The sequence below is a fragment of the Solea solea genome, chromosome 5, assembly GCF_958295425.1.
Source record: "Solea solea chromosome 5, fSolSol10.1, whole genome shotgun sequence".
Taxonomy (NCBI): Eukaryota; Metazoa; Chordata; class Actinopteri; order Pleuronectiformes; family Soleidae; genus Solea; species Solea solea.
This window is the reverse complement of record NC_081138.1, coordinates 1,007,000-1,031,231: the sequence shown is the minus strand read 5'-3', so window position 1 is coordinate 1,031,231 and position 24,232 is coordinate 1,007,000. Positions and strand designations below refer to the sequence as shown.

The following is a 24,232-nucleotide window of genomic DNA, read 5'->3' as shown; positions in this document are numbered from 1 at the left end:
AGGGATTTTCTAAACACAATTCATCAAAGTGGAACGCCGTCTTTTTTTTCTTTTTTCTTCTGCATTTCTAATCCTTTTTGCAGCAGATGAGAGATTTGCTGTTCAGACTCATTAAGATTAAAGCATTTCGCCAGAGTTCTTTAAGAATGCAAAGTTTCATGTGAGACCTCTCAGAGTTCAGAACAGAAGAAAATCCTGTCGACACGCTTGGTGCACTGGGGGCTGATCTTTGCCTATATTTCTATATTTGGTGTCAGTGATTGAGTGGTAGCATGTGAAATGGCTTTCCCTGCATTACAATCACTTTTCCATTCTTACCACCACCAGAAGGAGGTTGTGAGTTTGACTCTTCTTTTTGTCTTCATTTAGCTGCAAGTGAACATGTTAAAAACATCAACTTTGAAGTTCCATCTGGTTTGAATGATTTTTTTTGTTTTGTTTATTGGCCTTGCTAAGCAAAACCTGAAAAGAAATGTGTTGTCTTTTGTTAAGGGAAGCAATACATGCGACACTCAAAGACTGTAAATATGCAATTAACTAAAGGACATTCTGCTTTCCAGTTTTATTTTGGCATCTGCTATTTTGGCTGGGGTAAGGCTGTCAGGCTTACGTCAGACAGACAATAGTTCATATTTATCTGGAAGAAATGGCGCTCTATTAGCTGAAAAAGAAATGATCATTGGATCTGACTGGGTGTTAGTCCTCTGCCTAAGGATTTTTAATATGAGCTTTTTTTGGCCTGAGAATCAGTAGTCGTTTGGCTGCACTAAAGCTGGAGAAAGACTCAGATCCCATTGTCGGTAGAACACAGCTCCAGTCTCGGCACCTTTCCCAAACTTTCCTGCTCCAAGTGTCGCAATCTGGTTCCATTTTACAGCTGGCCTTGAGATTGTAACAGAGCTCCTTTCTCTCCCTCCTCAACCGCATATTTAATCCCTGTGCTTATGTCAAACTTAATTACAGGACCTTGTACCAAAAAATAACAAGTGAGCCTTGTAGGGGTGGGAGAGGAGGAAAGGAGAGTATTAAAAAAGGGAGAGAAAAGAGACAGGGGGAGAATGCTAAGAGGTGTGAAAGGGAAAAAAGGAACAACACAGACATTTAATCTGTAGAGCCAGGATGATAAATGACCAAACAGAAAGCTTTGATTCTCAAGCATCTCTTTTTTGCTGACACTGCATCTGGTATATACTGTATATACATATATATATATATATACTATACTTGCAAAAAAACTAACTAAATATGAGAAATATATTAGTGATCGAAACGCCCAGAAATGTGGACTAAACTGTGGTACAATTAGAATCTGTCTGACTTGCATGTGCTGTATTAAAAAAAGCAGTTACAACTTAGCACATTCTTCTGCACCCTCACAAACCAAAAAGAAATAATCATTAGACTAAGTCAGTCATCCAGTTTCCGTGTGTGTGTGTGTGTGTGTGTGTGTGTGTTAGTGCACATAAAACTATTTACTCTGTAGAAGTGGAGCAGCCATGGAGAGAGATGTTTAGTCTGTCAGTTTAAAACTATTACCTCAAACTCTGAAAATATGAGCTGAGCCTATCGTGCATCGACACAGAAAGACAGTGCTGTGAAGAACAAACCTTTGAAAAGTCTGAATCAATTTTTGGGGGAGTAACATAACAAACGCTTCACCGCGGTGAAGAAAAGGGGGGTCTCTCTTTTTCTAACAGTTTGAACAGCACGCATTCATACAATCTTCATAAGGCAAAACAGCAAGAATGCAGTACACATGAAGTCTTTTGAAAGAGGAGATGATGGGAAGGGAGAAAAGGAGAAGACACAGGGCTGCAAAACAAACAGGAACACGACCATAGACTTAGACTTAGACTTAGCCCCCGCACACCTAATAACCCGCCCACCCCTCCAGCCAGCCTACTGGCTAAAGACTTCCCAGGCTGGATGTAAGTGGCAGAGCAGTGGACCAGAGGAGGGAGAGAGGTTCCCATGCCACGGGTGCTGGAACTGGCGCGCCACCCGGAGGTATTTATAGCAGGCCAGCACTAAAGGGCCGGGAGAGAGGGCATGCTTGTTTTCCTTTCCATTCCCCAGGCACTTTCACCAGGCCTCACATGTGGGTGTTAAATATATACCCAAATACTGGGAGCAACATCAGGGGGAGCACAGGAGGCGGTGGGCTCCTCGGAATAGGAGTGGTTTGGTGGTTGGGGGCAGAAGGGGGGGGGAGAGAGAGAGAGTTGAGACAGAACAAGCGACTTTGGAGTTGGAAATAGATAAAATATGGGGAGCAGAGGTGGAAAGAAAGAAAGAAAGAAAGAAAGATCCAGCTGGACTGAGTTGATTTGCTGACTCCACAGTGGAAAGGCAGGTCCAGACAAAACAAGGGGGCATCTGCAGGGAACAAGTGGAGCAGTCCTGTTGTTGTGACCTTCTTAACATCAAATGATATCTGAATCCAAGAATTGGCCTTGCCTACATCCAGCTGCTTTCTTCTCTCTCTCTCTCTCTCTCTGTGTGCATGGGAATTCCAGAGTGACATTATTACTATGATGAAAACAGACCCTATAAATACTGAACACTGTGATGAATATAACAGCGATTATGGGAGCAGCGATAATTAGATCAGGAAAGAGAAAGAGATTCTCATTGAAGTTTGCAGTGTTTTTGTGTTTGGGAATTCCTTTCAACCTTGTGTCTTAATGTATGAAGAATTACAGAGGCAACAGTGGTGTGGTAATCATCATGGGTTTGGAGCAGGGCCTCTCGGGGCCTCTTCAGTGATCCTTTCTCCTGTTTCAGCTCTCTGTAAAAGCCACCCTGCTGTCTGCTTTTTTAATGATGTTTTGGCCAACAAACAATTAATAGACTGCCCCACAGATAGCTGTTAAAAAAATGAACAGGGCCTGTGGAGAGCTCATGAATGGGGCCATCAAACTTCTGCTGTCTTTCCACCCAGTTTTAACCTCATCAGCAGTTCTCTAGCGCACCCAGGTCCATCTTAGATGTTTAAGTCCTAAGACTACAGCTTTAACAACACCCTGACCTGAGCCTCCGTCCAAATCCCAACTGTACAGCAGCTGATTGCGTCAGAAAGATTCCACAGCCATGGGCTCGGTTTTTTTCATACTTGTGGGAAAATAGCAGTTCATGTTTCTTTGGATGCTTCACACATTCCTCACCCTGTCTTCACATTGCAGGGCCCCAGAGACTGGGCAGGGTCTAAGCCACTCAAGGGGAGGGGCTTGGCAGATAAAAGGTGTGGCTAAATGAAAATGGAAGGCAATTTTTATTGTATATTTAGGGATGAGTTGCTAGGTGATGTGAACTCAAAGAGGCACTAATTACATTTCCCCGAGTTTGATGATGAGTATAACAGAACTCTGACAGAAATGTTCCAGCTCATTTACTCTCTCCGAGCACAGCTGGGAATTATAGATAAGAGAACATCTGGAAGTCACAAAAATACTTCTCCAGCGTCTAATCCAAAGTGATTCAAAAGTCACCACATCCTGCGATGAACAACATCCGAACGCTAACTCTCTGACAGCTCTAATAATTCAAATGTTGTTGTATGAAATGGCCACGTCTGAATGGCATACCAGGCATTTGGACAAAAGTTCAATCACTGCAGACCCTGCACGCTCAACCTCACCAGCCACTTTATTAGGTACACCTGTTCAGCTCACTTATTTATAAAATATGGAATCAGCCAATCACAAGGCATTTAGGGAACATGATTTAAATGATTCTGAACATGGCATTTAGGTTGGCGCCATGTGGGCCGGTCTGCTGAGATAAAAGTACGATTTTCATGCCCGACCATTTCTAATGTTTATAGAGAATGCATCGGAGCAGTTTTCTAGGTGAAAAGTAAAGTAAAAAGTAACGCACAACAATAACTTAAATAACAACCTGTTACCATGGTGTTCAAAAACCATCTCTGAATGCTCAACATGGACCTTTAAGCAGACGGTCTAACAACAGCAGGAGCCACTTTATTAGACGTCCTGTACCTGAACGAGTGATTCATGACGAATGTTCCTGAGCAAATGTCTGAACAAGAAGCATTTGAAACAAAACAACACACACACACACACAGGCAGAGTGCACTCTGCACATTCAAGTTTGGTCTCATCCAAAATTCCTGACCGCAACATTTCAAGACAAAGATAATTAGTTTTGATTCATGCACGCCTCAGTTTAGGATGAAGAGAACAGGACGCAGAAGCGAAGCAATTAATTTTGATGCTGAAAACATTATTAATGATAATGTTTAAATCATCAAAGCCCTGTCTGACAGAGACGCAGCATCTTAACTCTGACAAGATGGAACTGATGAGTTCACATTCGGCAGTCAAGGTGAGGCACAGGGGAAAATGCAATTTCTCTCTCCATTGATTTTCATTGAGGTTTCTTGGAGAACTCTGTGGTTGAGAGCAGGTTAAATCCGGGTAGAGCCTCTAACAGGCCACCAGGGCGTCTGTTCTCATGTCTACATGCCACTAATGCATCACGCTTTGGATCTTCTTCATCAAAAAAATGGTCGGCATGAGACAATCGTTTGGAGGCAGATTTTCCCGCTTAGACCTAAAGACTGAATCCAAGCATTTAGCACCAGCATGGACACGGGAAGTAAAGGACAGAAGAGCGCATATCATCAGTTAGAACTCATGAATGTTACGTTCCTAATGACTCATTGGTCCAGTGAATAGCCCCCCCTCCTCTCTCTGTACAGACTTCATACTGTAGCTTTGGGCAAAGGGATAAAGCTTCTCAAACTCCCACATATTCATTTACCCCCCACCATCACACCAATTGAACCAGCGAGTCTGGGGGAGCCACATTGATATTCACTTCACATCTCCATCCCCCAGCCACAACCATCCCCACTGGAAACATTATTTCATTACATATATTATGCATTCAGCATAAGGGAGTTGGTGAATGTGCAGATGTGTGTGTGTGTGTGTGTGTGTGTGTGTGTGTGGGGTTGTGGGTGAGCTCAGATGTTCCCGTCCATGTATACACGGCTATGACAAGCCTGTTGTAAAAAGAGTTTTAAAGAGAGTGTAAACAGATCCAGGGCCTCGGGGGTCCAGTGTTAATGGTACTTGGTTTACTTTGTGAGGGGGAAGACAAAATATTTATTTCATACTGTTTTGTGTCAACATCGTGTGATTTGGCTGTTTTAGCGCCGTAGAGGGATGAAGTTTCCTGCAGCGCTAGCGTGCATCATCTTAGGTCATTTGAGAATGTGCATCCACATGTGAACGCATTCTGCGTCACATGAGCAGCAACAGATACAAGAATACAAGAGGGAAAAACAAAGAAAGATGAAGATAGATGAAGACAGACACATCGCTGCTCTCTGAGCTCTGGTCCAGATGTCACCGGAGCGCTTTTTTAAAGTCTTGTTTTAAGTTCTCTTATATGTGCCTGCCATCTTCTCCCAGAGAACTGAAGACACTCTTCTCTAATCTCAACTGGAATCAATTTGGAAAAGAAACAATTTCATCTCTGATTAAGCACTGCTCTGTCTCTGCTGTGGCACGCTGACCTTTCCACAAGTCTGTCTTGTGCTGCTAGGAGGGGCGGCCCAGATCATATGCTGGGCTAATTTGACTGATTGACGTCAGCAGGGTGGAGGCAGGGCCTGAGAATGCCTTGTATTTGAACCCACGTCCATTTGTCAGGACTCAAAACTGCATCTCTGTCTAAGTGGCACTACTCTCAGAAGTCCAGCTCAAAGCCTCGTTTCATATTTATCCAGAAAAAGAAGCACTTTGTCTTTGCAAATATCCATGATACATTCTCATTTGTGTGACATTATTAAATGTCGTCTTCTGACTTCAGGAGCAATCAAAAATGTGATCCATCTATTGTCCAAGCTTTTCTAAATCCCATGAACTTAAATAATAAACTTAAAAAATACAACCTTTCTGACCAAAGTGTGGATTCACACCACTTACACACACTAAGGCCCAATTACCTCAACTCAGCTCTTGTGCATCCAGTGATCGATGATCAATGTGAACATTCTGTCACTGTGTCTCCGTCTCATTCAAGCAGTAATTATTTCAGTCTATGGGGGTTTAGTATATAATCTGCACATATAGTATCATGGGATTGTGCCACATTAAAACATGGATGTCCCCACAGCTACACAACGTTACAAACCCAGAACGCTTTGAGAGGAGAGATCAGAAGGAAAAGGTTCACCAGAGTTTTCACTTTGCCATATACACCCAGAGAAATGTTGCCTAAAGTGAGGCCTGGTACAGAGAAACATCACCTCAAGTTCAAGCGGATTCCTCTGCCCTTTTATTTGCTCTTGTTTGGCTGCAGGGGAAACGTGCTCCACTCTGACCTGGGGGCACTCATCCAATCAGCTCGCTATCTGCTGCAAGGGCCTCCATAATAGTGACATTTTTCCACCTCGTCAATAAAGTGGTGAAAGCCACCCTCCACCCGCTACTTGACCATTTAACTTCTTCCTGAAAAGGCCCTTTCTTTCTGTCTGTCTCTGTGTCTGGTTGAAATCAATAAAAGCAGAGCAAGAAAGAGGCCAATGCAGCAGCAGCAGCAGCAGCAACAGCAGCAGCAGCAGCAGCAGCAGCAGCAGCAGCTGCATTAACTGGTGCTCGGTCTCCACTGCTGCACAAAGGCGATGCCTGGCAGAGAGGCATACATCTGAGCTTTGTCATTCATGCAGCAGTGGGAAAATGGTGCTTGTCGTTACTATACTGTGTCGTTGTCCACTAAGGTCAAGGGAATTCTGAAAATGCTGCGTTAAACAAACCCAGTCCTGCACGGTCAGAACACACCGCGCAGAGGCGTTTCTCACGGTGACAAACTCTCAAGTCTCTAATGATAATTGCTTAATATGAAAAATGTATCATCTGCATTGACACGTCACCGCATGTCTGCAGTGACAGACATAAGGGCATCAGAGTGAGAACAAAATGTCTTCCAATGAAGGAGCGAGAGGAAGAAAATGAGCGAGTTGAGCTACATCTATGTGCCCGTGCTGAAATGAGTGCGGTGCTTTGTTTGGTTATGCTGTCTGAGCTGAAATTGATTTCTGTGAGAAGCGTGCACCAAAGAGCCCCCTGCATTCAGATGAAATAAATAACACACTCTCTTAGACATGGGAGGGTGTTTGGGAGCGGGAACAGAAGGTGAAAGCTGGATGGGAACGGAACAAAGATGGATGAGGTCAAAATGAAAAAGCACAGAGATAAAAAAAGAACAAAATGGCTGAAGGTGGGTTAGTGAACGGCATGTCTTTAGACTACTAACAGCACTGAGAGCGAGAGACGAGAGAGGGAGAGAGACACAGAGAGACACAGAGAGAGAGAGACATCTGGAGTGGTGGAGGATAACTGCCACACACCACTCTCCCACCACAGACAACATGATGAGGGATTAAACTTCATTACAACATGTTATGGTAATGAATGGGCTGTGGCCAGCTCTGGATTCGTTTGAGTAATCACCGCTCTCTCTCTGTCTCTCTCTCTCTGTCTCTCTCTCTCTAGCGTATGTGTGAGTGACACTTTCTAGCTGCGTTTGCAGAGTCACGTGTGTGTGTGTGTGTGTGTGTGTGTGTGTGTGTGTGTGTGTGTGTGTGTTCAATCATGTGCAAAACAGAAGCAACGGCTGCAGCAAACGTAAAAGAGTGCAACAATTAGGCAGCTACTGTTGTATGTATCATCTCCCCAGATTAGCTTTTCTCTCTTCCTTCATACTGGAGGAGCAGGAGCGGGCCCAGACTCTGTGGTTTGGGCCGGTGTCTGGGCATCGGGTCCAGGGTCGGTGCCAGAGAGCAGAGGGAGGGGGGGGGGACATAGAAAGCCACACACCCCAGAGGGCTGAGGTTGACTCAGTGTCACAGAGGCTGTTTGGCCTTATGGCTGACAGATGTTAGTCTGGTTCAACAAGAGTTGTGACTCTGGAAAAAGTTATACTGCTCCTCAATTATCTCCTCTGTGTGAAGAAACATCTCATACATCATTGCTCGACATGACATAAACAAAGGCCCCTCCCTACATGACAAGACCATGGATAAACAATGCCACTTGAATCCGCTCTCTGGTCGGGAGCCACTGTTTGAGTTCCACAGCCTGTCACAAGCTTTCTCTCGTGTTTTATTCTGTCGACAGAGCACATCAGCATGTTGTGGTGAGCGTGCGCCTTCTAATGTTGCTAATGAGCCTCACAATGCAGTGATGTGGACTGGACTGGAGTCACTTCATTTACAGTAGGCTTTACAGTGAGAGTCTCTGGGGGGAAGCAAGGATGAGAGCCAAGGGGAAGTTGTGTCTCCAGACGGCTCCTCGTTCCCCTGTGACTGTGCAACAGGGCTCCCTCTGCACACTGCCAGCTTTCCCTGTATTTGCACATGCTGCGGTCCATGAGTGTGTGAGTGTGTGTGTGAAATAAGGACAACGTTTCCCACAGTTCACCGGGGCATCACAGCAGAGAAGGACGAGAGCAATGGGAGACAACATGACAGTGGGTCATTAGAGCGGGATCGCTCGCGGCCTAGTCATTTATGCAAATGACGTTCTTGGCTAATGTGAAAGGAGAGGGCGCGGGTGTCTCTTAGCCAGTCGTCCACATTTCACTGCTGCACTCGGTGGTTTGGTGGTAAAGAAACTTCAGCTGTGACACAGACATGTCGACTATGTTAGCTGTCTTCCTGGCGAGGCGGGCAGACAGACGGCCAATCAGAGGTAGGATGGAGCTTCTGCTGTCGAATGGCACGGAATGCTGGCCCCGCCGTTGCCCCGCCTCCCCTCCTCTGCTGCACCGCAGCTGCCCAGAATGATTTTATAAACATTTTGCCAGTGGATCAATACCTGTATTGATCAACCATTGTGAGAGTGATCCGTCTAAAACCCAAAGCAGCCTAGTGCTCAGAGATGGGAGGAGCGTATCAGAGTGGCTGGAGAGAGGATGGAGAAGAGAGAGAGAGTCTGCAGCCACAGTGAAAGGGAGAAGAGCTGCAAGAGAAGAGAGGAGAATCTGAGAGAAAAACACACCGAGAGCTGCAGGCAGGTGGAGAGCCAGGTTTCGGACAATGCTGCCAGGCCACTGGGACTGGGGAGAAACCTATGGTAATTGCTTTCTCGTTAAGGGAGGGAGGGTTAGAGCGACTAATGAATACTGCATTAAGTATGCGGGTAAGTGACGGACGGATAAATAGCGAGAAGAAATGTGTGCGTGTGCATGAAAGGGGGCGATTCCCTTACCTGGGATTGCTGATACCTGCTCAAGTTTGGCCTGCTATGTATCACTTAGGAACATTGTTGCTTGTGCATCCATGTGCATGAATGCGTGATATTCACGGGGGGGTTGGGCGATGCAGCTGATGGACATCTGAGATGTTCATCACAGAAAAATAATGAAGAACATTTAACCTGCTTGCTTTATTACTGATTCTGTTTTGCTTTTGAATTGTTTTGACCAGAGAAAAAGCTGGAATATCACAGATGGACACTTTGGTGACTACGTGCAGAGAAGGCCCAGAACACACTGCTGTCACCAGTGGAATGGAATAGTCTGCATCCTGGATACAAACATCACTGAGGATATAACACAGACAAAGTCCAATGTTTATTCAACACTGATGTCAAACTCAATCATGAACGGTGACTCTGTGGATAAAGCTCATTTGGGGATTTTATTTTTCTCGACATTTTCACTGAATTCACTGGATTTGATTCAATTGACATGATTTTTTTGAAAGTTTTTGCTAATTTGTTGACGTGACAATAACTGGATCGTTCAACACAAGCAGTGGATGTTCGACTCAAGGCCCCGAGCAGCTCTGCATATAAGACGAGGAAGAGTGGGATCATCTCCCAGTGCTAAAGGGAAATCAAGTTTCCATTGATTGATTTCAAAAGTGACTTCTCTCTGCGTAATCGTGGATCAGAGGGAAGAACAAACTGCTGAGAGGAGATCGTCATGATCATGAACTCACTTTGTCCTCAAGCTCCGGTTTAGGAACATTTTAAGGTTTAACGTGAAGTTGAATAAAATGAATGAACACTCACAAGAGCCACCTGCATCCAATGTTGTTAATAAACTATTAAAGAAATAAAATATAAATGTGTGGTGCACAGAATGAATCTCTATGTATGAGCGTACTTATCCTTGTTTCACACGATCACAGAGTAAGGAAAGTATTTGACAGAAGGAATGAACGAGAGGAAATGACATAACCTGGCTGCTAATCGCCACGGTGACATTTCTTAAAAATCACATTTTCTTTTTAATATTAAATGACAAAATGTGTCTTAGGGACAGGGACGTCTATATCGACAGAGTTACTTGTACTGTTAAACAAGTAACGGTAACCAGGGTAACCAGGGAGACTCAAGTGATAACAGGAAAACAAAGGACACAGTAAAAGGCTGTTTGTGTCCAAACGTTTTCGTCATTAAAACCGACTGAAAACAATATTGATTTTATTGACGGACTCTTTCTCGCCTCACTGGTCACTGGTTAATATAGTTACACTGACACACACTCAGTTTAATTGTGCACAATCCTGTATGTGTTTTATTGAAGCATCAGTGTTTGACTGTCGTCCATCTGCTGTCCAAAAAACCCCAACTGCCCTCGCTTCTTAATTGCACTGTGATTAGTGTTACATTTCTAACTAGTTTACTGTTATTTCTGTAACAACTAAAATAATTTTGTGTTTTCGTGTTTGGAAAATAAATGACAATTTATTGTATGCATGTTATTTAAAACACATGTAGATTCATCAAAAGTTGCAGCAAATATATTATTATTATGACTCTTGTAGTGAAATATAAGAGCCAGACTCATCAGCCATGGTCTCATTAGCCTTATATACAATTTACCACATTTATTGCACCATCACTGTTTGTTTTATTATCTATATTCAGTGTAGTAAGCAATAAAAAAGGGCCAGTCACCTTCTATCGAGGAAAACATAATGAAAAGGCAATAGATTTTTATCAAATTTGGAATGTCTTGTACTCGTGTTGATGCTCTCCTACTGTCTCTAGAATTGTTAAATTGTATATTCATACTTTAGAATGTAAAAACTCCTGTGCCACCACAGCAGCGCTGAGACACTGGATCATCGCCTCGCGTGGTTTGATTCCCACTCTCAAAAACAAACCCCTGGATGCGTGCCAAACAATAAATTAGGATCTTCATTAGACACATCAAATCGAAATTACAATTCAATTAACAGGCCAGTCAACCTGAACTAATCAACCAATTAGGCTGTGTGTGTTCACAGAAAAGCTAACAAAAGCACACGAGTCCCATGGGGAAGCTGTAAAACACTACAGAAGAGTAACAGAGCAAATGAGAGGGAAGAGGAGGATAAACGTGGCACATCACTATTCACTCCTGTCAGGAATTCCATTATGTAGTTACACAAAATAGTTTAAAAAAAAAACAAAACTAGGATGATTAAAATAACTGAGTGTCATCATCTGGAGGTTTTATATCAAGTGGCTACATTTAGCAGCTGTGAATGAAGACGATCTGCAGACACAGTCACATCATGCTCAATCATGTTCAAACAGTAAAGAGTCTTAGATGAAATTCCCTCGTCTGAGGTGAGTGCTGTGTCAGAGTGAAGGCTGTGTGATGGCTCTGTGATGGCTGTGTGATGGCTCTGCTCAACATACCTGAACACGGGCCACAGAGGCTGTGGTGGGCAGCGCAGGCTGTTCAAGAACCACGGAACCTGAGAGGGAGACAAGCACACACGTGACATTAAACCCAGTTTTTATTATATGTGCACATACAGTAAAAACAGAAAATCCAGTAGTAAAATATCACATTTAAGTTTTAATGCAAAGTAGTAGGATGGGAAATAAAAATTACATTTGGCAATCACCTGACGGAAACATCCCTCCCACATACACATTTCACTGCACTGGAAAAAAGAAGCAGAAACGCCAGAAACAGTGAATAAGAGGAGGTGTGTGTGTGTGTGTGTGTGTGTGTGTGTGTGTGTGTGGACTGATGAGGAAACCACCGCAATCCTTCACTTTGTGCAAGAAGCAAATATTACAATAATAAATTGTGGAAGCAATGAAAGCAACGGAACGCGGCCGTATATCTACAGCCACTGACACACCTTCTTATCCTTCTGTGATTACACAGACTTTGCACGACCTACTGCTTAACTTGGTGAACTAACCACCAATATTTGCCTTACAGCGTTTTGATTTTTAATTCACTTGGAAACCTTGCTGTACTGGTGTCAATAAAAAAGAAATGATAACCAGAAATAATTCCATTCATTTTAACCATATAATAAAATGTCGATGCAGAAGCCTTAAATATGTTTTATTTTTAATTGTTAACAATAAATATTAGTCCAATGTAATACTTTTTATCCTTTCCAGCGTTCACACACTCAAAGACCTGAGGTTGGATGGTGCTCGAGTAAAAGCCATACGAGGTTACACTTGTAACTGTCAGAACGAGGCCGTCTAATTGTGCTACTAATTCATGTTTATTAATGCAGTGATGTATGATGGCACCACAGACACACTGAGCCTGTCTGTGTCTGTCATGTATGGCTCATTCTTCTCTGGTGAGGCCTGCAGCGAGTGTGTGGAGCACTGGTGGGTGTGGGGCATATGGTGCATGTAGTGACACTGCCAAGTGGTGTGTGACTTTAACATGAAGGCAGTGGGGGAAAGGGAGATGACTGCTGGTGCTGGCCCACTGCCAGGGCCCCTGGTCCCCAGTGCCCCAGCCCCTTACTACCCCAGAGCCTCTGGGCAAGTACTACAGTTATTGTTTTCACTGCCAAGCAATTAGTAGCACTTAAGATTTATTTAGTCATGCTCTAATGTGTGGTAATTAGCTTGGGGCCCAAACAAGCCCCTTCATCCCATCACCTTGTCGCTCACATCAGAGCTGTGTATCAGCAGGAGACAGTGAGGGAATGTGAGGGAGGAAGCGGGCGGTGCAGATGGCGGGGATGCAGGGGGGAGCACAGCGAGCGGGAAGGATTACACGAGCACCAGCACAGCTCTGAGGATCAGCACTTTTTAAGAGATCTTCAGGGGCCTGTTGGCTGAGCGCGGCGCAGGAGGAAAGGGCAAACACAGCCCAGTTACACTTTTATAGAATGCTTTGTGGAAAAACACCCCTGACACACACCTCAGCCTGGCAGCTCAGTTTGTCATATGGCCCACGGGGCTCCGTCGGCCTTTCACATGACCACTGCACTGACCTTAAAGGGTTCAGGCCACGCCCACTGGCTGCACTGCTCTTCGGGAAATGTAGTTTGAATCGCTGCATAATGTGTGACGCATTTTTATTTATTTATTTTTAATGGTGAAACCAGAGTTTATACAAAATCTGCCAACTGAGGAAAATGAAACAAAAAAAATAACAAATGCTTGTTTCTCACGTGTTTTTCGTCCATGATGCTCTTGAGAATTTACATAAGACATTATGGTGTCATAAATGTGTATTAGGTGTGTTAAGAGACAGTATGTGTGATTGGAGGTTTAGTGATTTATTTTTCTGGTTTCAGTAAAAGTGCTTTGGTTATATTGTGTTATGCATCCTCTGGGCTGTGCACTCAGGCAGAGTGATGTCACACACATTAGCTACAGCTTGGTTCTCAATACATTCCCATACCAGTGAGCGGTGATCGTCTCACCACAGATGTCAAAGCATGAATTAAATATTACAACACCAGACCACTATAGGTGGTCAGAATAAAACACTATAGGTTAATTCATTCACATTATTAGTAATACACAATATTACTATCGTCATGAGAGGACACTGTGTTTTATAACTTACACGACGACTGAAACAAGAAACATCTTCCCTTTGAAAACAGAGAGCAGCAGCAGCAGCTCAGGTGATACATGCGAGTATCAACTATACAAATGCACATCCCATACTTAATAAAACCCATCAATCTCTGCAGGTTGGAGCAGAGTGGGAGAACAATGCAAAATCATTGTGTTAAAAACAGTCTGTGGAAAAAACGACGCAACCTTTCATCATATGCAGAATATAATGGCGACCCTGAACATCGGATTAGATCGTGATGATGTCCGTCTGTCTGTCTGTCTGTCTGTCTGTCTGTCTGTCTGTCTGTCTACATGAGTGCACATGCGCACATGAAGGCAAATGGATTGAGTTTAAAGTGTTCGGCGCTGATGTGGCGGCTTTGTGTCCTCATCAGCATCGTGCAGGCAGGTTTCTGTGATTGTTATGTGACGACCAAAGTGAACAGTTTGAATGTACAATTTATGGCACAAATTTTGAATGGAAACCCAGGTGATTGCACAGCCTTGATTTAAGTGGTCTCCATAGGCAACTGGATCACTGCTGGCTGTCTTCTAAATATGAGTGGTGAGAGGGATAATATCCTCCTGGTAACAAAGTCATTAGGTGACAAATGTGAATACAGCTGATGTAGGATTGAAATGACAACATGATGCCGTGGGTGTGAAAACCAGCTGAGCCTATTAGACTTTTTTGTTCGCTCCTGCAGAGGTAGAAACATAAATGCATGTATGCAAAAAAGATCCATGTTGGGCATCAATGATTTACTAAGCGTTATTTCTTTCATGTGTGAGAACTTCAAAAAGGTGAAACTCAAGAAGGTTTAATCTGTTTTTTTTTACTGCTGTTATTAATCTGCCATTGCACCACTAATACGCACAGATGTTGGCCCGAACATTCACTATGAATGTTTCTCATAACGTTTACTACATTTTCTTTCATTATCATCGTATTGCAGCTCTATTAAAGGTGAGATTAGTAAGTGCTGCATGTACTTTATGACTTTCCATTGTTTGGGTCAGTCTTCATCAATAAACACAAAAAACATCACAAATGTTACGTTAAAATTGGCAAATGTAAGACAAACCTTTTTTCTTTCTTATTTAATTTGGCATTATTTCATTATTTATTTTCTCTATGGTTTAAGCAGAGCTCTGTGTATATATTTTATAACAACGACAGCTTTGGAATAATCTGCTTCCTGATATCCCTAAATATGAATAAAAGACATTTTATTGCATTACTAACACATTATTTTCCATTGTTTTAATTATATTTTCCTTACTGGTCAAATATGAGACACAATATTGAAACGAACTAAACACAAACTTTGTTCAAAGTCGCACACGTTCTTCCTGAGTTTGTATTTGCAGGAAAAACAAACAGCTCTAGAATATCGTCTTCATCTTTTAAGGATTCTTCTGACTGTTCAAAGTGTAGTAAACAAACTCAAGTGTGGACAAATGTTCAGGAAAGAAAAGCTCTATTTAAGTTAGGCCATATTTATTCTTAAAGTGTTGTTTACAAATTTGTGCTGCTACCTCGGTGAAGAGCACTGTGTGTGTGTGTGTGTGTGTGTGACTTTTTATTTTCATAATTATTTTTTTTTTGGCAGAAACCAAAAAATACTAATTTCTATGGTTGCTTCATATTTTTGTTATATTTTGTTATTATACATTTGCCTTAATAACCACTGTGTTAAATGTGCACTGTTAGGGGCCAACGTGAAACTGATCATAAATTTGCAGCAGTTCTGCTGCGTTGCTTTCCTGACTGTCATAAAACAGCGGGGAATCTGCTGTTCCATCAACATACGACAATAACGGCATATTCTTACAAACTAAATGAATATATTAATAATTTTAGTCTCTTTTTTTCTTTTCCAAAATTAATTATTATCATTATGATGCATGCAAAATGTTACAGAGGGTCACAGGATAGCACTGCTTTAAATGTTATATTTCCATGATTGGTTCATTCTCCATTTCCTGTTCATTGTGTGCGAGCAAACTCCATTGTCTGTGGGTAGATGCTGCTCGGCCCTCAGAGGGGCCGTCCCCAGGGAGCACTGCATCTTTTATTAATCAGGGGCGCTGCGCCACAGCCCAGCTTATCTAATTTAGCAGCCTGCCTCGGATACAACTATGTTGGGCTTGGTGCAGAAAGAAGGGACAGGGGTGTGGGGGTGCAGTTGGGTGTAGATAGGATGGGGGTTGGGGTGCTTACTTCGGTTTTTCCATATTGTGGGTGATGCGGGTGGGGGGAGTGGGGGAGACAGAGGAGAGGAACCGACTTATCAGACACCTCGTCACCAAGTTTTAGGACTGAATCACAATAGAGCAAATTACCTTCTGCTGACAAGAAAAAATGAGCATGGCCCCATATGAAAAAACTAGGATTGTCAGGAAGAGGTGACACATTGATTGCTTAGTATGCGCATCCAGAAGGCTGGGGTTCAGAGGCATCCTCCCTATATATATGTAGAAGAGGTGCAGCAGTGCACAGCACAGCCATGAGGGGCGAGTGAGAAATTGAAATGCCATGTTAGATTGGAGTCTCTTCCTCAAGCCAATCTCTGTGGTCTAACACGTATTAGACCACCATACCATAGTGCAGCCCTGTGTGCATGGTGAACATCCATGGACTCACACATGCGTTGGATACAGTATTTGCATTGTGCTAATTTAAGCCCAGAATATGAGGACCTATAGTACGAAAACAAGACGCACGAGCGTAAACTGTTCTCTAGGTGTTTTTGTGTATTTCTTTTCTGGTGGAGCCTCCTCCCCCTTCTCTCCCATCTGTGTCATAGCTTAGATGAATCAGTGTCACCGGTGTTGAGAGCACTTACTGTCAACCCTGGTGCCCTGGGCTACAGCACTGATGGACACAAACTATAAAATATCAGCCCCCTGGGGAGACATCGCTCAAGCACTGCCCCACAGCCCGGAGGGGGTGTGATCTGGTCAGTGTGTGTGTACTGAGAGAGCGATGGGCCGGTGTGTTAGTCTGCATGTCAGACGTGATCCTGTTAGTGCAATCATATGCACGGCGTTCACACCATTTACATGAGGAGAAAGTTAAAGACAGAACTTCTTTTGTAAAAATCTATTTCATGTTTAAAACTGGAATAGAAAGTAACAATATTGTCCATATCTGTACCATGGTCACCCAACTTTGACCCAGCAAACACCAAAGCTTTGCATATAAGCCCTGCATCCTTGACAACTGTATGGGAAAAGCCACAAATGAATGAATCAATAAAATCAATGGCTCTGTCTGAGGACACGTCCCGTATCAGCTGATAAGTGGCAAAACCTCCCCCTCCTGTTGTAGCAGGGCACAGAGAAATGTCTGCACAACTGGCAAGTGGAGGCAGGGGAGGAGAAAAATCAGGGAATCAAGGAGCGAGGGAGAGAGGGAGAGAGGGAGAGAGGGAGAGAGGGAGCTCTCCAGCCCTCTGAATGAACCTCTACCCCACCACCAATTCTCCATAGGTCACTGCACTGCTATTTTCCTCTTTCAGTTGTGCAAGGTCAAGGTTTGTGCCTGTCAGCGTGTGCGTCACGGAGCATGTGCACAACTGCACTAAAACATGAGAAACACACAACAGCTGCACGTCGTGATGTTTCACAGACGCCTTTACCAGGTCTCCAAATATTGACTATTCATTTACAGCATCTTAAGTGTGCGGCTGCTTGAATCACCTAATAGAATTATATTAACGAGGCTCTTTTGAGATTCAAGGACAAAGGCATTAAGAAGAAAAGGAGGCACGGGATAGTCTAGTTTATTGTAGTCCAATGTCAATGTGACACATGACAAGGCGTGTGGTGCATTGTACGATTATACATCACGCAGTTAACGATGAAGCCATTAAATGACTTTTTTAGTGGCGTGGATGAACACATAATTGCAAAGAGATAAAATCAAAGGCAATCACAGGACGCTGTTTGTCTTCGTGTTTTCATTTCTACCGTTTCTTTTTGTTTCTCAGCGGCCGAGTGGTGAGATCAAAAACAGTTCTTCTTAGTGTCTGGCAGGTAAATGACAGACGACAGCACAGTCATCTCTGTTTGATCAAATCCACTCAAAGGCAGATATATAGGTAAACAGCAACTCATCAATTATAATTGTCATGACTTTTGTTGACTTTTCCTGACACATATATGTCACATTTATATACCATTCCCTCTGTTTGCTGAACACAACGCGGCCCTCACACTTGGACTTGATTGGAATAAAACTAAACCACATCTTGTGCAAATAAGTCTTAGTTATGCAGTTGTGCAGACCCCCACGGCAGTAACTTCAGTTAAGCACCACTCTGCCAGGCCTGCAGCCGCACAATAAAACTCATCTATAATTTGTGATGAGTGTAATGCCATCTCCACTTCATGATTATGTGATATTCTTCACCTCTGCCAAAGCCAATGAGGCCAAGAGCTGGCAGTCTTAATGAGGTGCCTTAGAGTTCAGCTGAGGGGAAAGAGAGCTGCAGAGAAACGCGCGTGTAGAACTTGTGCATGCATGATGGATGAAGTGGAAGTCATATAGACAAACCAAGAACTGCATTCAATGTTTGTAATTAATGTAAGTTTTTGATTCAAAGCGCTGAAATCCAAAAGATTCTTCTATTTTTGAGAACTTAAGCGCAAACGCGGCTCATCCACTCTTTCTAATATATGAGTCATAATTAACAGCAAGAGAAAGTTATTATTAAGTCTTTACACAGGGATACAGACCCCCCCCCCACACACACACACACACACACACACTTGTTAAGGGAAGCACGGCGTACTGAGTTTGTCAGGGATTACATCCACGAGGACGATCTCAGGAGAAAACCCCGCACACTCATTTTCAGCAAAGTGCATCGCTATGCTCCCATGGTTGGTCTAAATGTTATGAATAAGTAAATAACAACATTTTTCCAGTCATTTAATCTCTGAGCACCGCAATTAGTACGTCCATAGTTTGTGCTGCACTTTTTTTTTTGCCCTTATTATTGTTATTGAAATGTCATGCTCTTATTTAGCTCAAGGATGAATAATAAATAAGCTATAATTACTGTCTTCAATGAGCTGGCAGCTTGGCTAGGTCAATAGTAAACGACAGAGCCCCCCCCCCCCACACACACACACACACACACACACACATACATACTTTCTCATGCTCTCTCTTTCTTTTCACCTCCCTCCCTCCCTCTCTCTCTCTCTCTCTCTCTCTCTCTTTAATTGGATCTTGTAATTAGTTTCTCTGATGGATCTGGGAGGTCTGAGGCGTCTTCTGCAGTGTTCATTAGTGTTCGAGGAGGATGAAGGCTTTTAAAAGCGATGCCTGCTCGTCCCTCACGTGTCATAACACTTGATACAATTCTACCAAATACAAGAGCAGCACCATTTTCACCCCGCAGGTCAAGTGTGCCGACATTACACCCAAACAAAGCAGTTCAGCGCCGTGGGCCTGTGGGAGAACGGCGAGGCAGTTTCTTAAGAATGTTTATCATTTTTTATCTCTCTGGTAGAAGCTTTCAAAAAGTTTGCTCCAGCCGAGGAAATCAGATGGAGCATTATACAACAATGAAGGTCGGCTTTATGTCAGTGAGACATAAAGAATTAGAATTTTATGAAATAAAGCAAAGATTATCAGATACAGACTGACAGACAGTGCATGGCTGCAGGTGATAGTCTAGTTCATTATTAGAGAGAGAGAGAGAGACTTGTTTCCTTGTTAACTCGACCCATAACCACTGACCTGAAAATGTGATTCTTCCTAACTGTGGACACTGCTTTTGTCACCGAATAGTCAAATTGTCCACATGTAACTCGTGGTTTAGTCTGAGATTTGTCCCCAAATGTAGCCAATGACTGATCAAACACTCACACACAGTATAAAAATGTTCAGACCTATAATATACAACCTACCCCCCCCCCCCCCCCCACACACACACACACACACACACACACACACACACCAGCACCCCCCCGCACCCCAACACCATAGCACAATTTCCCCCTTTTCCTCCCCACCCTCCACTGGCCAGGCTACAGTACACATCTCTCCTTAATCAGCAGCCTCGTCTCGCTCAGACTGGTTGCCATAGTAATATGCTCACTGGTCGACATGGCAACCACTCTGAGGTCCACTATTAAATGAAGAGAAGAGGGAGGGATAGGGAGAATCGGGTAAGGATGAGGGAGACGGGGGAACGGAAGAACGTGAGAGACAGCAAGAGACACGGAGAGATTGTCCAAGATGGGGGTGCTATCGGGGGGGGCGGGGCGTGGTGGGGGGGGGTGACTACAAGAAATGGGAGAAAGAAAAGGAGGGGCAGCCAAAGGAGATAGAGAGCATCAGTAGTGCTACCTATTCCATTGTGCGGTATTAAAAGCTTCTGATATGTGTCACAACAATGCCATTAGCCTAAATGCATGACGTCACTTACTGAACGCTTTGCACTTATACATTTATACACATGAAAAATGCATGTGCAGCCTATCGTTGTCTAGATAAAGGATGACGTTAATATCAGGAGCTACTTACGATGGTGTAGTCAATGTACAATTAAATTTAAAAAAAAGAATATTTGTGTAAAAGAGAAATGGACAGCACACCTGTGTAATAACTATCAATGAAGTTAAGTTAAAATAACAGCAACACATCTTATTTCTTTAGCAGTTAGTCACTATCGTATCTGGTGCTTTAAAAAGATTTGGACCATCCCTCATGTTCCACGTGACATGTCAGGCTTGATGGCACATGTAAAATTAACCATATATAATCTCCGAGTAAAGCACAGGTCGACATTTTTTGAAGCCACTGTGTCATTGAGTCGTCTTTAGAGCAGCGTTTCCAGACTGAGGCCCACATATCTCTCTCTGTCTGTAGCTCCATCTAATTTGATCACTCTCCCCTCACTCCTCCTATCGTGTCAACTCTCCCCATCTTTCCCTTCACATTTCTTTATTTGCACCTCACCTATCTCGGTGTCTCCTGCAGCCACTGCGCCTTCTCCCCTTTCATCACAGCCCCTCTTCTTTCTCTTTGACTGGATCTCTCTTTCTTGCTTTGCCTGAATGTCTGATTCTAGAATAAATGAAATGTCATTCCATCAGGATGCCGCCACAGCAGTGACACAGAATATCATGTGTTGCCTTGTGTGCCAAATTCCTTTATGAATTGGAGTCCTCTCTTTTCTCCCTGGAGCATCTTATGAAAGATAGCTAATTGCATGTCCACATGGTGCCTTTAGTCCCTGCTTGCCTCGTGCACCATTCAGAGGCAATTAAAGTGATCTTAAACAGAGTAAGAAAGTGCGTCATCCTCTTAATGCAATTAAGGAAGTGTGCACACAAACATACAGTAATGTTCTAAAACACAAAAACAGGAACGCATAAAAAGAGAGCGGAAACTGTTCATTTATTAGACACTGCACTTCATTTTACTTGTAAATACTAGAAAAATGTAGAAGATTTATCTTTGTTTAGCAACAAAATCCTGATATTGTAGCTTTGATATGTCACATACTTTCCCCTTCCTTCATTCTAGTCATGCAATACAATCTTAGTTATTTTTGATGTAATGTATCCATCCTTTTTCTCAGGATTTACTTCTGCAGAAAAGTTTCTAACCTTTAAATATAATTCTGTAAGTAAGTGGTAAGTAATCTGCTGCTGTCCTGTGTTCAGCGGTTCTTCCCGAGCTCCTGAACACAGCAAACCAAGGAGAATCAAAGTATTACAGGGTTAGACTTCAGTTAGAGGCACAATCACATCGACTGTACTATTAAAGCTTGCAATTTATTTAGAGATTTAGTTGCAGGTTGTGAGAAATAGTTTGGTACAACGAAGCGCACACCTACGTCAATGCCTCTGGTATATGCTATCTGATAACAAGCACTTTCTCAAGCGAGGCGAACTCACCGCCACACTGAACACTGCACTGCAACCAACACGAGAAGTGAGGTCATTCTGCATTTTTAATTTACACCAATCCTCCTTTATTTTAATGGTGTTCAATTATATTATTTGTTCAAAATGAATTTTAGAGTGGCCTATCTGGACAGGCTCGGATAATCTCAGCACAGAAGTTGAATGCAATCAGATAAACATCGACATGTACGATACAAGAGGAGCTCCATTTTTAAAGATGACACTAAGACATGACCATGAACGCATAAGCACATGTGAGGAAATAACAGTGCTTACAGTCTGCAGTGGCACAGACACTTTGCTCTGTTTTGTGAGCCAAGAAGGCTCCATAATTATTATTGATCTGCTCATTACGGCGTATTACAGACCAACAGATTATCCTCACGTTTCAAGTCAAGCTCGTTGCCTCAGAAGCGACAGGAGCTAAACTGAGATGTCTCACAACACAAACTTACCTAATTTACCCGCGACAATTGTCATGCTTATATTTAAAATACAACAATTCAGTAATGAGTGTAAGATTTGTTATTTATGCCTGAATACACAGACCCTGTGATTGTCTTATCTTTCTGTCTTACTTTAACATTTAGTCGTTTGTCTCTGGGCACAAAAACAACACACACACACAACACAGTGCAACACTGTCTTTGTAAACCTGACACAGGATTATTTTCTTAATAAGTCACACATTAGTGTTCATGTAGAATTACAGAATCAGACTATTTGTTTAAGGAACTCTTAAACAAAATTCAAAATGGCGGTGGTTTCCTGGATGCCTCATCTTTGCAGATTATAAATGGCTCAAATGTTTTTGTTTTAGGGATTTTAAACTCTAAATAATCGTAAAAATCTACATCAACTTTTTCATTTTTTGTTCCATTTCTTCCAATTCATTCATTTATTCATTCATTCATTCATCAACGTATTTTATTGACTTACCTTTATAAGAAGTTTTAATTTATTGTTTACTCTTTTTACCTCTTTTAACAATTTAGTTTGTTTTGTTGTGCTTAAAATATTTTTTTTTAACAATTTCTTGAATTTCTTTTTGAATCTGCCTTTGTGTTACTATGCTGGAGCATATCACAGTTATATTAGGCTATATGACACATTAACCTCCCAAACACTTGGCTGGTGAAAGCATCAGAAGGACACAGAGCAGAGTGTGTGTTCTGATAGGACGACAGATATTTGTTGTTGTCCTGTCAGAGCATGACTACACTGCGGCCTTTATGCCCCGGAGGCGGTGACTCTCTGTGGCAGAGGCGGCGTAATGTCTTTACATCACTGCAGTGCCACGACAGACCCACACCGCGACCCAAATGATGCTTAAAGGTCCCGTGTGCGACATAAAATAGGGTTTAGTTTACAAAAGAATACCTTTTATTATTGGCAGAAATTAGAATACTACCCTTGAGTGTTTGTATTTAAGTGTAAAATTGACATTTTAGACAAGGGCGGCCATATATTGTCAAAACAAGCTATAGTTTGTGTTTCATGGTTTAAAGTTTGCTGCACAAAGAAAACAATCCACTGCACAAATCAATGAGGAAGAAGGTGGAAATGGCATGTAAAGGCCACCGTAGTTCCCCGATGTCCTTGAGAAAAATGTAGAGGTGAGTGGAGGAGAGTTTGTTGTCACTTATTGTTACACACTGGGCCTTTAAGGCGCTCTTATTTAATATCCAGCAGTGCATCCAAAAGCAAGCAACTAAAAAGTGCCTCATTGATTAGAACCATGAGTTTGTTTTTAGAAAGAAGAAATGGAAAAAAGAGAAGGATGCCAATTACCTGCACAGCACTGGATATGTAAGTATAATATGCAAAAGCTTGCTTGGTTACTCATCGCAGGAAATGTGAATAAATCAAAATGTAATTATCCAAATCCAGATGTCAAATCAGAAAAATCTAATCATTTTCATGCAGCAGATTCCCTGTTTCCACACTCTTGATCTTTTGTAGTTCTGGACAAGCTGAGGTCCAGAGCTCGAGGGCATTCTGGACCGAGCTGAGTCTGAATTCACCTCAATACTAATGTTAGTGCAGAGGTAACTCACACTGTTGTACGTTATTCTCGAATTCAAACATAATACAGCAGATCTGGAATCCTAAAGTGTTTGTGTGAAATATTCCTGTGAACATTCTATACACTGTTATTTTATACTGTATTATTAGAAATTATATGATTTTTTTGTGGCTTCTACACATCAATATAAAACAAAAAAATAACTAAATCTTTCAGAAAAGATGAGCATTTACACTTAAAAGTGTACTGCATATGAAACTGAAGGGTATACTGGGAGTAACAAAGCTGTATCTAAAACATGATTCATTATAATTTCAAATGTCATTCCAATAAATACAGAAAAAACGTACAAATTACTGCAACACAAATGTACGAGTAACATATTTGAACAGCTCTGAAGTCTGAGAATCTTTAGCTGAACGTGCAGTGGATTGATTTTTTTTTTCTCCCCAAATTCATGCTGCAA

At 42.5% G+C, this 24,232-nt stretch overlaps 1 protein-coding gene across 3 annotated transcripts in view; it reads right to left on the bottom strand.

Moving 5' to 3' along the window:
* zfhx3b (zinc finger homeobox 3b) overlaps positions 1-24,232 on the bottom strand; it is a 212,955-nt gene that overhangs the window by 147,722 nt on the left and 41,001 nt on the right. For all 3 annotated transcript variants that reach the window (XM_058629592.1, XM_058629594.1, XM_058629595.1), the window contains one exon: positions 11,667-11,725. The gene's annotated coding sequence lies outside the window, so the exon portion shown is untranslated. The remainder of the gene's footprint in view (positions 1-11,666; positions 11,726-24,232) is intronic.